Source organism: Salvelinus alpinus, chromosome 7 (assembly GCF_045679555.1).
Source record: "Salvelinus alpinus chromosome 7, SLU_Salpinus.1, whole genome shotgun sequence".
Taxonomy (NCBI): Eukaryota; Metazoa; Chordata; class Actinopteri; order Salmoniformes; family Salmonidae; genus Salvelinus; species Salvelinus alpinus.
Window position 1 is genome coordinate 79,224,391 of NC_092092.1, and position 15,456 is coordinate 79,239,846.

A 15,456-nucleotide genomic window follows, 5' to 3' on the forward strand; every position below is an offset into this window, starting at 1 on the left:
GTCAGTTTCCTTCAGCTGACAGTGGAATTCAAGTCAAATCTAATGTTATTGGTCACATACACATGTTTAGCAGATGTTATTGCGGGTGTCGTGAAATGGTTGTGTGCCTAGCTCCAACAGTGCAGTAGTATCTAACAATACACACAAATCTAAAAGTAAAATAATGGAATTAATAAATATTAGGACGAACAATGTCGGAGTGGCATTGACTAAAATACAGTAGAATAGAATACAGTATATACATATGAAATGAGTAAAGCAATTTGTAAACTAATATGTGACGAGTGTTCCGTTATTAAAGTGGCCAGTAATTCCATGTCTGTATATAGGGCAGCAGCCTCTAAGGTGCAGGGTTGAGTAACCAGGTGGTGGCTATTTAACAGTCTGATGGCCTTGAGATAGAAGCTGTTTATCAGTCTCTCGGTCCCAGCTTTGATGCACCTGTACTGACCTTGCCTTCTGGATGATAGAGGGGTGAACAGGCAGTGGCTCTGGTGGTTGTTGTCCTTGATGATCTTCTTGGCCTTCCTGTGACATCGGCTGCTATAGGTGTCCTAGAGGGAAAGTAGTTTTCCCCCGGTGATGCGTTGTGCAGACTGCACCACCCTTTGGAGATCCCTGTGGTTGTGGGCGGTGCAGTTGCCCTACCAAGCGGTGGTACAGCCCGACAAGATGCTCTCAATTGTGCATCTGTAAAAGTTTGTGAGGGTTTTAGGTGACAAGCCAAATTTCTTCAGCCTCCTGAGGTTGAAGAGGCGTTATTGCACGTTCTTCACCACACTGTGTGGGTGGACCGTTTCAGGTTCAGTGACGTGTACGCTGAGGAACTTGAAGCTTTTCCCCTTCTCCAAATTTCCTTTGTTAAAATCCGCAGTTACAATAAATGCTGCCTCCAGGATATGTGATTTCCAATTTGCATAAAGTCCAGTGTAGTTCCTTGAGGGCCATCGTAGTATCGGCTTGAGTGGGAATATACACGTCTGTGACTACAACCAAAGAGAATTCTCTTGGGAGGTAATACGGTCGACATTTGATTGTGAGGTATTCTAGGTTGGTTGAATCAAAAGGACTTGAGTTTCTGTACGTTGTCACAATCAAACCATGAGTAGTTAATCATGAAACATACACCACAACCTTTCTTCTTCCTGGAGAGTTCTTTATTCCTGTCTGCATGATGTACTGAGCCCAACTGGCTGAATGGACAGGGACAGTATATCTGGAGAGAGCCATGAGTCTGTGAAACAAAGTATGTTACTGTCCCTGATGTCTCTCTGGAAGGAGATCCTCGCGCTGAGCCTTTGTCTACTTTATTGTCCAGAGACTGAACATTAGCGGGTAATATACTCGGAAGTGGAGGATGGTGTGCACACTTCCTGAGTTGGACTAGAAGTCCACTCCGAATACCTCTTCTCCGCCGGTGGCGTCTTGGAGCAGCCTCTGGGATGAGTTCAATTGCCCTGGGTGTGTACGAACAAAGGATCCAATTCAGAAAAGTCGTAATGCTGGTGACTGACCGCTGCTCTGATATCCAAAAGATATTTCCTGCTCTATGTATTAACGCAAAAAAAACATTCTGGTCTAAGAAATAACAGACAAAACAACAAAATACTGCAAAGTTGCTTAGGATCTAGAAGCGGAGCTGCCATGTCTGTCAGCGCCATCTTGTTCTCGCAGCACATTTCTTAAACTGTTGAATGGTTATATGAAGTTATAACACACTCTGTTCCCATCCAGTACCTTCAGTGATCATTTACTCCAGTTTCCAGACGATGGATGGCTGCAAAACCCTATATCGTTTGTGGTGCTGTGCCTTTTCACATTGTTTAGCTAGAAGCCCAGTCTGTCTGTGACTTGGTGAGGATTAGCCTACACCTGTGTCGGTACGTCTTCATGCACATAGCTTTGATCCTACCTTTGATAACGTGTCTGGGGGGGGTTTTGTCTTTAGTCGTTCCTGATGGCACCTCGTCTAAATGAATGTCCTACGCAGCAAAGCGTATGAAACCCACTAGAGCAGGAATAACGACATAAAGGAACCTTGGACCTGGGCTTTGTCAGATAGCTGATTGTGATCTTGGAGTCAGATTATATACCATGATCTAGGCTTCTACTGCTGTTACTATGTGTAGGTGTAGTTGCTGTAAGTGGGTCTGTGTGTGTGTGTGTGTGTGTGTGTGTGTGTGTGTGTGTGTGTGTGTGTGTGTGTGTGTGTGTGTGTGTGTGTGTGTGTGTGTGTGTGTGTGTGTGTGTGTGTGTGTGTGTGTGTGTGTGTGTGGTGATTAACGGCTAGTCTGTGAGTCTGTACATTAACACAGCTCACAGAGCATCATGGGTAATTACACTAATGATGCCATCAAACTGTGAGTCTGGGACGGGGCCCGCTCACTGGGGAGACGTGTGTGTGTGAGGCTTCGGGGAGCTCGTAGAGTTTACTGGAAGACTAAATGAAAAGATGAAAATATATCGACCAAAAATCCTGTTAGAGGATTCTCTTACTAGACGAATGAATGGAATCTTTTGATTGCTTCTTTCAGTGAGAGAACAGAGTCAGACTCTAGGGAGCAGCTCTGTGTGATTGATGAAGGCTTGAAAGGGCTGTTTGATTCAAGGTTGTCCTGATTGAGTTTGCTGTTTAATCTCCTGAGGTGCTGGAATCTGGCCTAATTAATTAACTCAACTTCTCTGACTGGTTGGTTGTTCAGTACTCCGGTCCTGCTGGGTTTCAGGTCTGATGCCAGCTTTGCTCTGGGCTCGTTCTGTGTGTCCCAAATGGCACCCTATTCCCTATGTAATGCACTACTTTTGACCTGCGTCCTATGGGCCCTGGTCCAAAATAGTGCACTATATAGGGAATAGGGTTGTTGTTTGGTACATAGACTTTTGAAAGGAACACATTGTCTTTGTTAAAATTCCACGGGCTTCTGCGCTAGGTTAATTAATCACACTCTCCATTGTACCTCTCAACAGTCAGCACTTAATCCTGTTAGCCTATTGGAAGTATTTCTCCATCTCTCTATCGCTCTCTGGTCTCTCTCCTCCACCTCTCTCTCTCTCCCTGTGTTTGAACGATGTGTGTGTTTTCATAGACATTCACAGAAAGCAAGGTAAAGAAAATTGTGGTTCCATGGTATTTGTGTGTGTGGTTTTGTATTTGTCCGTGTTCCATTTGCGAGAGGAAGGAAATGGAGTGTCCCAACTTCTTCTTCCCAGTCACAACCACAGGGTCAGGAGACCTATTGTATAAAGTCCTTCTGCGCATTTAACATCCTTTCATCAAAGCCTTTTTCCTAAAGGAATTCTTACCCTTCGAATTGTCGGATCATTTCAATGGTGCTCGTAGATGCCAAAAGTCTAGACACCCCATTGGCCCCAGTCAACTATTTGGTGTTCACATCAACCAACAAACTATCAGCCTGATCACCAACAACAATGAGAGAGCTTATAGGTGGTGTGGTGCCAGGATAACAACCTCTCCCTCAATGTGAGCAAGACAAATGAGCTGATCATGGACTACAGGAAAAGGAGGGCCGAACACGCCCCGTTAACATCGGCGGGGCTGTAGTGGAACGGGTCGAGAGTTTTTCAAGTTCCTTGGTGTCCACATCACCAACAAACTATCATGGTCCAAACACGTCAAGACACACCTCAGGAGACTGAAAAGATTTGGCATGGGTCCCCAGATCCTCAAAGTTCCACAGCTGCACCATCGTGAGAATCCTGACCGGTTGCATCACCGCCTGGTATGGACACTGCTCGGCTGTAAGGCGCTACAGAGGTTAATGCGTACATCACTGGGGCCAATTATCCTGCCATCCAGGAGCTAGATACCAGGCGGTATCAGAGGAAGGCCCCAAAAAGTTGTCAAAGACTGTTCTCTTTGCTACCGCACGGCAAGCGCTATCGGAGCACAAAGTCTAGGTCCAGAAGACTCCTTAACAGCTTCTACCCCCAAGCCTGCTCAACAATTAATCAATTGGCCACCTGGACTATTTGCATTGACCCCCCCCCCATGCACAGTGGCCCAGTGACTTCCAACATGACTCTTCTTGGCATCCCTCTCTTCTGTCCCTGAAGTCAGACCACTCAGCTCTGCTCTGCATAGCAGCTATTTGTTCTCACTAATGAAATCATAGACTTGTGACTTGCTCTCTCTCACACACACACACACACACAATTCAAGGGCTTTATTGGCATGGGAAACATTGCCAAAGCAAGTGAAATAATTAAATAAAGATTACACTCACAAAAGTTCTAGTACAAAAGGGAAAATAAATAACCCTAAATATGGGTTGTATTTACAATGGTGTTTGTTCTTCACTGGTTGCCCTTTCCTTGTTGCAACAGGTCACAAATCGTGCTGCTGTGATGGCACACTGGTATTTCACCCAATAAATATGGGAGTTTATCAAAATTGGATTTGTTTTTGAATTATTTGTGGGTCTGTGTAATCTGAGGGAAATATGTGTCTCTAATATGGTCATACATTTGTCAGGAGGTTAGGAAGTGCAGCTCAGTTTCCACCTCATTTTGTGGGCAGTGTGCACATAGCCTGTCTTCTCTTGTGAGCCAGGTCTGCCTACAGTGGCCTTTCTCAGTAGCAAGGCTATACTCACTGAGTCTGTACGTAGGCAAAGCTTTCCTTCATTTTGGGTCAGTCACAGTGGTCAGGTATTCTGCCACTGTGTACTCTCTGTTTAGGGCCGAATAGCATTCTAGTTTGCTATTTTTTTGTTCATTCTTTCCAATGTGTCAAGTAATTTATCTTTTTGTTTTCTCATGATTTGGTTGGGTCTAATTTATGTTTCTGTCCTGTGGCTCTGTGGGGTTTGTTTGTTTGTTGATGGCATAGAGGACCCTCCTTGCCTTGTCTCTCAGATCGTTCACAGCTTTGTGGAAGTTACCTGTGGCGCTGAAGTTTAGGCCGAAGTATGTATAGTTTTTTTTTTTGTGTGCTCTAGGGCAACGGTGTCTAGATGGAATTTGTGGTCCTGGCAACTGGACCTTTTTTGTCTCTCTCTCTGCAGTCAGTGAGTTTGGCTATTTGTATTTATTTTTTCACAGTGTAGTGGCATCTACATTTAAACATTGTTGCCTGATGAGATCAGAAGTGGTGTCTTTCCAATAGATATACAGCACTATGTTCATGCAATCTCAATGAGGTCAGATCATGTTGTATTGTAATATCTCTGTCTGTTCCCTCAATGAGGTCAGATGGCAGTTGACAGTTAGTTCTAAGCTGTGTATTATTCAGGATGTCTCCCATGCTGCTGTCCTGCTACATGGAGCCTAGTAGCTGTAACCCTGTGGTATGCTGCTGGTGCATTGGTTGAATGGGTTCAGTGGGTGGGTTTGAATGTTTTCTAATGGTTGTCTGGATGGTGTGTGTGTGCCGGCTGTGGATGACCTGCAATAAGTTGGCTAACGGTTTGTGTTACAGAGAAGGGGCTTTAAAAAGAGCAGCTACATCCCATCCAACCCACACACACTGCAGCAGGCCTGCCTGGGGGCACGAGGGTTGGGAGGGACTGTGTGTGTGTGGAGGGAGAGGGCCACCTGCCATATGCTCCCTGAGTCAGGCCCAAACAAAAGCCCGTCAACAGGAGCAGCCGGCCAGCCAGCCCTGGCCCAGGGTGGGGGAGGGGTGCAGCGACATGGGGGTGGAGGTTGTCGTGTGTTTTGTCTGTGCAATTGTGTATTTATGTGACTGGCTGCAAGCGAGGTTGACATGTAGAGGCTTCTACTTAGTATCTTATCTGACTAGAACTCCATTCAGATGGCTTTATCCCCGACCATAGCCCCTCTGCTAGGATCAAATCAAGTTTATTTTATATAGCCCTTCGTACATCAGCTAATATCTCTAAGTGCTGTACAGAAACCCAGCCTAAAACCCCAAACAGCAAGCAATGCAGGTGTAGAAGCATGGTGGCTAGGAAAAACTCCCTAGAAAGGCCAAAACCTAGGAAGAAACCTAGAGAGGAACCAGGCTATGAGGGGTGGCCAGTCCTCTTCTGGCTGTGCCGGGTGGAGATTATAACAGAACATGGCCAAGATGTTCAAAATGTTCATAAGTGACAAGCATGGTCAAATAGTAATCAGGAATAAATGTCAGTTGGCTTTTCATAGCCGATCATTAAGAGTTGAAAACAGCAGGTCTGGGACAGGTAGGGGTTCCATAACCGCAGGCAGAACAGTTGAAACTGGAATAGCAGCAAGGCCAGGTGGACTGGGGACAGCAAGGAGTCATCATGCCCGGTAGTCCTGACGTATGGTCCTAGGGCTCAGGTCCTCCAAGAGAGAAGGAGAGAATTAGAGAGAGCCAAGAGGTTGGAGTGTTTCAGATGGCCTTATCCTCCACCGTAGCCTCACTGCTAGGAGTGTTTCAGATGGCCTTATCCTCCACCATAGCCTCACTGCTAGGAGTGTTTCAGATGGCCTTATCCTCCACCATAGCCTCTCTGCTAGGAGTGTTTCAGATGGCCTTATCCTCCACCATAGCCTCTCTGCTAGGAGTGTTTCAGATGGCCTTATCCTCCACCATAGCCTCTCTGCTAGGAGTGTTTCAGATGGCTTTATCCTCCACCATAGCCTCACTGCTAGGAGTGTTTCAGATGGCTTTATCCTCCACCATAGCCTCTCTGCTAGGAGTGTTTCAGATGGCCTTATCCTCCACCATAGCCTCACTGCTAGGAGTGTTTCAGATGGCCTTATCCTCCACCATAGCCTCACTGCTAGGAGTGTTTCAGATGGCCTTATCCTCCACCATAGCCTCACTGCTAGGAGTGTTTCAGATGGCTTTATCCTCCACCATAGCCTCTCTGCTAGGAGTGTTTCAGAATGCATTATCCTCCACCATAGCCTCTCTGCTAGGAGTGTTTCAGATGGCCTTATCCTCCACCATAGCCTCACTGCTAGGAGTGTTTCAGATGGCCTTATCCTCCACCATAGCCTCACTGCTAGGAGTGTTTCAGATGGCCTTATCCTCCACCATAGCCTCTCTGCTAGGAGTGTTTCAGATGGCCTTATCCTCCACCATAGCCTCACTGCTAGGAGTGTTTCAGATGGCCTTATCCTCCACCATAGCCTCACTGCTAGGAGTGTTTCAGATGGCCTTATCCTCCACCGTAGCCTCACTGCTAGGAGTGTTTCAGATGGCCTTATCCTCCACCGTAGCCTCACTGCTAGGAGTGTTTCAGATGGCTTTATCCTCCACCATAGCCTCACTGCTAGGAGTGTTTCAGATGGCTTTATCCTCCACCGTAGCCTCACTGCTAGGAGTGTTTCCTCTGAGTCTCATTCACCTCGTCAGGGCCCAGGCAGAGACTGGGCAGGGGCCCCTAAAGCACCTCTACCCCCCCCCCCCCCTTCCACCTCCACCCCTGGGGGCGCAGAAAAGAGCTGAGCGGTGCTTCAAAGAGATGCCGACCGCTGATGTTTAACAGGGAGGAATTGGAAGGGGGGGCATGCAGAACGGGACATGTTTGAATTGAACCTCTCGATATGTAGATTAACAGGGGGACTCCCGCAGTTTCTCCTCCCCTCTCTTTCTGTCTGTCTCTCTGATGCTTGATTGTAATTATGAGATAATTAATCTGTGGTCTGATAATTAATGGAATTATGAGTTGACGGTAAAATGGCTGTGATCTACGACAGTGATTTCTTCAATGCTGCTTTTTTTCCCTTCCCACGAAATGTAGGCTAGTTTTATTATTTAATGTCATTAGATTTTGATTTAATGCCATTGATGTATTATTTAAGGACTTTGTGTTCTGGTTCTATAGAGGTCTTTTGTTTCTTACACAAATACCAGGCTAGGACTGAAATGTCATGATGCCATTTGTTATTGATTAGTGTTTCACTTTGGGGGGGGGGGGGCTATGATTGCCAGAGGCAAAGTATGAAGGGGGGGTCACCATTTCCCCCACAACCCCTCCTTTCTTCCCCTCTTCCTCGCCACAAAAGTGTTCCAGACCCCTAGGCCTTGGACAGGAGATCAGAGGGCCGAGGATTCTTCCTGGTCACACAAGCGTTAGGCACTTGAGGTCAGAGGTCAGTATGCGTCTACATTGTGTTAACCGGCAGAGCCTATAGGACGAACACACTCATTGGGGGGGGGAGTTTGTGGTGGAGCTGTGACCAATTTCATCTGAATGAAAGACGAGCCGGCAAATTAGAGGGAGGGGGAGGGAGAGATGGACTTCAGAATAATTTTGTTGTGTTACAGCCTGAATTTAAAATGAATTCAATCGCAGTTTCATGTCACTGGCCTACACACAATACCCCATAAGTGTAGTTATGTTTATCAACATTTTTACAAACTAGCAAATGAAAAGCTGAAATGTCTTGAGTCAATAAGTATTCAAGCCCTTTGTTATGGCAAGCCTAAATAAGTTCAGGAGTAAACAGGTGGTTAACAAATTGCATGCATTCACTCTGTGCGCAATAATAGTGTTTAACAAAGACAATGTTGAACCCCACACACACACAATTATCTGTAAGGTCCCTCTGTCGAGCAGGGATTTAAAAACACATTCAATCACAAAGACCAGGGAGATTTTCCAATGCCTCGCAAAGAAGGGAACCTATTGGTAGATGGGTAAAAAATTATAAAGCAGACCTTGAATATCCCTTTGATCATGGTGAAGTTATTAATTACACTTTGGATGATGTATCAATACACCCAGTCGCTACAAAGATACAGGTGTCCTTCCTAACTCAGTTACCGGAGAGGAAGGAAACCGCTCAGGGATTTCACCATGAGGCCAATGTTGACTTTACAACAGATGCAGAGTTTAATGGTTGTGATAGGAGAACACTGAGTATGGATCAACAACATAGTCGTTACTCTACAATACTAACCTAAATGACAGAGTGAAAAGAAGGAAACCTGTACAGAATAAAACCTATTCCAGAACATGCATCCTGTTTGCAACAAGGTACTGGAGGAATACTGCAAAAAAAAATGGCAAAGCAATTCGATTTTTGGCCTGAATACAAAGTGTTATGGGTATGCTTGTAGGACTGGGGAGTTTTTCAGGATAAATAAAGACACGAAATGGAGCAAAGCACAGGCCAAATCCTAGAGGAAAACCTGGTTGTCTGCTTCCCACCAGACACTGGGAGATGAATTCATCTTTCAGCAGGACAATAACCTAAAACACAAGGCCAAATATACACTGGAGTTGCTTACCAAGAAGACTGTGAATGTTCCTGAGTGGCCGAGTTAGATTTTCAAGTAAATTAAAGTGAAAACTGTATGTCAAGACCTGCAAATGATTAATACACTTCAGTGAGCTCTTTTCAGGATAATCTATAAGAATTTGAGTCTTATTACCAATTCATTCTGAAAGGCAAAGTGCATTGTAAGTATAGGAATGTTTGTCCACAATAAGCGTAAGGTTGTTATGTGTGATTCTTGTGTTTTGGTTCTGTTATGGTCCTAAATGACCGAGAAGGATTCTGAAAAGAATAATGGGCACATGTTGTACAATCCAGGTGTGAAACGCTTAGATTTACCCAGAAAGACTCACAGCTGTAATCACGGCCAAAGGTGTTTCTACCAAGTATTACTCGGGTGTGAATACTTATGTAAAATATAAATCTAAACTTATTTTCACTTTGTCATTATGTGGTATTGTGTGTAGATGGTTGATGAAAAAAGTATATATAATATATTCTGAATTCAGCCTGTAACAAAACGTGGATTAAGTCGAGGGGTATGAATACTTTCTGAAGGCACTGTACCTATTAGGCTTGAGAAATGGGGTTGGTGGATGTTGAGTAGGTATTTGTAGTTTGATCCAGGCTGTATCACATCCGGCTGTGATTGGGAGTCCCATAGTGCGGCGCACAATTGGCACAGCGCTGTCCGTGTTTGGCCAGGGTAGACCGTCATTATAAATAAGAATTTTTTTCTTAACTGACTTGTCTAGTTAAATAAAAAAACACTTGAGTGTTGAAGTGTGTTCTTTTTAGATTGAATCATCTACGTCTAGTTTTTATAGGCAAGCAGCGCTAAAATAGTTTCCCCACTTCTCATAAACTCCTTCAGAAGAGGTGATTTGTTTTAATGAAGAGTGCAGTGACCGGATCTAGCAGTGTGGTCATTCATAGAAATCAATAAAGTCTGTCTCGGGGGGTGAGGTAGAAACACCATAAGAGTAGTCTCCTTTCTGTGACTTTAATGAAGACCGGAACTGTAGTCTCCTCTCTGTGACTTTAGTGAAGAGCATTTTCAGGTTTCTACACTCCTTTAGCAGTAGTCTAATACCCCCCCCCCAGCAGGTTCTCAGGTTTATTCACTCCTTTAACAGTAGTCTAATACCCCCCAGCAGGTTCTCAGGTTTCTACACTCCTTTAGCAGTAGTCTAATACCCCCCCCCAGCAGGTTCTCAGGTTTATACACTCCTTTAACAGTAGTCTAATACCCCCCAGCAGGTTCTCAGGTCTCTACACTCCTTTAGCAGTAGTCTAATACCCCCCCCCCCCCCAGCAGGTTCTCAGGTTTCTACACTCCTTCAGCAGTAGTCTAATACCCCCCAGCAGGTTCTCAGGTCTCTACACTCCTTTAGCAGTAGTCTAATACCCCCCCCCCCCCCAGCAGGTTCTCAGGTTTCTACACTCCTTCAGCAGTAGTCTAATACACCCCCCAGCAGGTTCTCAGGTTTCTTCACTCCTTTAGCAGTAGTCTAATACCCCCCCCCCCCAGCAGGTTCTCAGGTCTCTACACTCCTTTAGCAGTAGTCTAATACCCCCCCCCCCCCCCAGCAGGTTCTCAGGTCTCTACACTCCTTCAGCAGTAGTCTAACCCCCCCAGCAGGTTCTCAGGTTTCTACACTCCTTTAACAGTAGTCTAATACCCCCCAGCAGGTTCTCAGGTCTCTACACTCCTTTAGCAGTAGTCTAATACCCCCCAGCAGGTTCTCAGGTCTCTACACTCCTTCAGCAGTAGTCTAATACCCCCCAGCAGGTTCTCAGGTTTCTACACTCCTTTAACAGTAGTCTAATACCCCCCCCCCCCCCCAGCAGGTTCTCAGGTTTATACACTCCTTTAACAGTAGTCTTAATACCCCCCAGCAGGTTCTCAGGTTTCTACACTCCTTTAGCAGTAGTCTAATACCCCCCAGCAGGTTCTCAGGTTTCTACACTCCTTTAACAGTAGTCTAATACCCCCCAGCAGGTTCTCAGGTTTCTACACTCCTTTAACAGTAGTCTAATACCCCCCAGCAGGTTCTCAGGTTTCTACACTCCTTTAACAGTAGTCTAATACCCCCCCCCCCCCCCCAGCAGGTTCTCAGGTTTATACACTCCTTTAACAGTAGTCTAATACCCCCCAGCAGGTTCTCAGGTCTCTACACTCCTTTAACAGTAGTCTAATACCCCCAGCAGGTTCTCAGGTTTATACACTCCTTTAACAGTAGTCTTAATACCCCCCAGCAGGTTCTCAGGTTTCTACACTCCTTTAGCAGTAGTCTAATACCCCCCAGCAGGTTCTCAGGTTTCTACACTCCTTTAACAGTAGTCTAATACACCCCCCAGCAGGTTCTCAGGTTTCTACACTCCTTTAACAGTAGTCTAATACCCCCCCCCCCCAGCAGGTTCTCAGGTTTCTACACTCATTCAGCAGTAGTCTAATACCCCCCAGCAGGTTCTCAGGTTTATACACTCCTTTAACAGTAGTCTAATACACCCCCAGCAGGTTCTCAGGTTTCTACACTCCTTTAACAGTAGTCTAATACCCCCCCCCCCAGCAGGTTCTCAGGTTTCTACACTCATTCAGCAGTAGTCTAATACCCCCCCCCCCCCCCCCCAGCAGGTTCTCAGGTTTCTACACTCATTCAGCAGTAGTCTAATACCCCCCAGCAGGTTCTCAGGTTTCTACACTCCTTTAACAGTAGTCTAATACCCCCCAGCAGGTTCTCAGGTTTCTACACTCCTTTAACAGTAGTCTAATACCCCCCCCCCCAGCAGGTTCTCAGGTTTCTACACTCCTTTAACAGTAGTCTAATACCCCCCCCCCCCCAGCAGGTTCTCAGGTTTCTACACTCCTTTAACAGTAGTCTAATACCCCCCCCCCCCCAGCAGGTTCTCAGGTTTCTACACTCCTTTAACAGTAGTCTAATACCCCCCAGCAGGTTCTCAGGTTTATACACTCCTTTAGCAGTAGTCTAATACCCCCCAGCAGGTTCTCAGGTCTCTACACTCCTTTAACAGTAGTCTAATACCCCCCCCCCCCAGCAGGTTCTCAGGTTTCTACACTCCTTTAACAGTAGTCTAATACCCCCCCCCCCAGCAGGTTCTCAGGTTTCTACACTCCTTTAACAGTAGTCTAATACCCCCCCCAGCAGGTTCTCAGGTTTCTACACTCCTTTAACAGTAGTCTATAACCCCCCCCCCAGCAGGTTCTCAGGTTTCTACACTCCTTTAACAGTAGTCTAATCCCCCCCAGCAGGTTCTCAGGTCTCTACACTCCTTTAACAGTAGTCTAATACCCCCCAGCAGGTTCTCAGGTTTCTACACTCCTTTAGCAGTAGTCTAATACCCCCCCCCCCAGCAGGTTCTCAGGTTTATACTCTCCTTTAACAGTAGTCTAATACCCCCCCAGCAGGTTCTCAGGTTTATACACTCCTTTAACAGTAGTCTAATACCCCCCCCCCCCCAGCAGGTTCTCAGGTTTCTACACTCCTTTAGCAGTAGTCTAATACCCCCCAGCAGGTTCTCAGGTTTCTACACTCCTTTAACAGTAGTCTAATACCCCCCAGCAGGTTCTCAGGTTTCTACACTCCTTTAACAGTAGTCTAATACCCCCCCCCCCCCCCCAGCAGGTTCTCAGGTTTATACACTCCTTTAGCAGTAGTCTAATACCCCCCAGCAGGTTCTCAGGTCTCTACACTCCTTTAACAGTAGTCTAATACCCCCCCCCCCCAGCAGGTTCTCAGGTTTCTACACTCCTTTAACAGTAGTCTAATACCCCCCCCCCCCAGCAGGTTCTCAGGTTTCTACACTCCTTTAACAGTAGTCTAATACCCCCCCCCCCCAGCAGGTTCTCAGGTTTCTACACTCCTTTAACAGTAGTCTAATACCCCCCAGCAGGTTCTCAGGTTTATTCACTCCTTTAGCAGTAGTCTAATCCCCCCCAGCAGGTTCTCAGGTCTCTACACTCCTTTAACAGTAGTCTAATACCCCCCCCAGCAGGTTCTCAGGTTTCTACACTCCTTTAACAGTAGTCTATAACCCCCCCCCCAGCAGGTTCTCAGGTTTCTACACTCCTTTAACAGTAGTCTAATCCCCCCCAGCAGGTTCTCAGGTCTCTACACTCCTTTAACAGTAGTCTAATACCCCCCAGCAGGTTCTCAGGTTTCTACACTCCTTTAGCAGTAGTCTAATACCCCCCCCCCCCCCCCAGCAGGTTCTCAGGTTTATACTCTCCTTTAACAGTAGTCTAATACCCCCCCCAGCAGGTTCTCAGGTTTATACACTCCTTTAACAGTAGTCTAATACCCCCCCCCCCCCAGCAGGTTCTCAGGTTTCTACACTCCTTTAACAGTAGTCTAATACCCCCCCCAGCAGGTTCTCAGGTTTCTACACTCCTTTAACAGTAGTCTATAACCCCCCCCCCAGCAGGTTCTCAGGTTTCTACACTCCTTTAACAGTAGTCTAATACCCCCCAGCAGGTTCTCAGGTTTCTACACTCCTTTAGCAGTAGTCTAATACCCCCCCCCCCCCAGCAGGTTCTCAGGTTTATACTCTCCTTTAACAGTAGTCTAATACCCCCCCAGCAGGTTCTCAGGTTTATACACTCCTTTAACAGTAGTCTAATACCCCCCCCCCCCCCAGCAGGTTCTCAGGTTTCTACACTCCTTTAACAGTAGTCTAATACCCCCCAGCAGGTTCTCAGGTTTATTCACTCCTTTAGCAGTAGTCTAATCCCCCCCAGCAGGTTCTCAGGTCTCTACACTCCTTTAACAGTAGTCTAATACCCCCCCCAGCAGGTTGTCAGGTTTCTACACTCCTTTAACAGTAGTCTATAACCCCCCCCCCAGCAGGTTCTCAGGTTTCTACACTCCTTTAACAGTAGTCTAATCCCCCCCAGCAGGTTCTCAGGTCTCTACACTCCTTTAACAGTAGTCTAATACCCCCCAGCAGGTTCTCAGGTTTCTACACTCCTTTAGCAGTAGTCTAATACCCCCCCCCCCCCAGCAGGTTCTCAGGTTTATACTCTCCTTTAACAGTAGTCTTATACCCCCCCAGCAGGTTCTCAGGTTTATACACTCCTTTAACAGTAGTCTAATACCCCCCCCCCCCCCAGCAGGTTCTCAGGTTTCTACACTCCTTTAACAGTAGTCTATAACCCCCCCCCCAGCAGGTTCTCAGGTTTCTACACTCCTTTAACAGTAGTCTAATCCCCCCCAGCAGGTTCTCAGGTCTCTACACTCCTTTAACAGTAGTCTAACCCGCCCCCCAGCAGGTTCTCAGGTTTATACACTCCTTTAGCAGTAGTCTAATACCCCCCCCAGCAGGTTCTCAGGTTTCTACACTCATTTAGCAGTAGTCTAATACCCCCCAGCAGGTTCTCAGGTTTCTACACTCCTTTAACAGTAGTCTAACCCCCCCCCCCCAGCAGGTTCTCAGGTTTATTCACTCATTCAGCAGTAGTCTAATACCCCCCCCCCCCCCCCAGCAGGTTCTCAGGTTTATACACTCCTTTAGCAGTAGTCTAATACCCCCCAGCAGGTTCTCAGGTCTCTACACTCCTTTAACAGTAGTCTAATACCCCCCCCCCCCCCAGCAGGTTCTCAGGTTTCTACACTCCTTTAACAGTAGTCTAATACCCCCCCCCCCCCCCAGCAGGTTCTCAGGTTTCTACACTCCTTTAACAGTAGTCTAATACCCCCCCCCCCCAGCAGGTTCTCAGGTTTCTACACTCCTTTAACAGTAGTCTAATACCCCCCAGCAGGTTCTCAGGTTTATTCACTCGTTTAGCAGTAGTCTAATCCCCCCCAGCAGGTTCTCAGTTCTCTACACTCCTTTAACAGTAGTCTAATACCCCCCCCCCCCCCCAGCAGGTTCTCAGGTTTCTACACTCCTTTAACAGTAGTCTAATACCCCCCAGCAGGTTCTCAGGTTTATTCACTCCTTTAGCAGTAGTCTAATCCCCCCCAGCAGGTTCTCAGGTCTCTACACTCCTTTAACAGTAGTCTAATACCCCCCCCAGCAGGTTCTCAGGTTTCTACACTCCTTTAACAGTAGTCTATAACCCCCCCCCCCAGCAGGTTCTCAGGTTTCTACACTCCTTTAACAGTAGTCTAATCCCCCCCAGCAGGTTCTCAGGTCTCTACACTCCTTTAACAGTAGTCTAATACCCCCCAGCAGGTTCTCAGGTTTCTACACTCCTTTAGCAGTAGTCTAATACCCCCCCCCCCCAGCAGGTTCTCAGGTTTATACTCTCCTTTAACAGTA

General features: G+C 46.6%; 1 protein-coding gene across 2 annotated transcripts in view; it reads left to right on the forward strand.

Moving 5' to 3' along the window:
• The window catches only part of LOC139581729 (cyclin-J-like), a 57,628-nt gene that overhangs the window by 9,893 nt on the left and 32,279 nt on the right, over positions 1-15,456 (forward strand). The gene's annotated exons all lie outside the window — the stretch shown is intronic.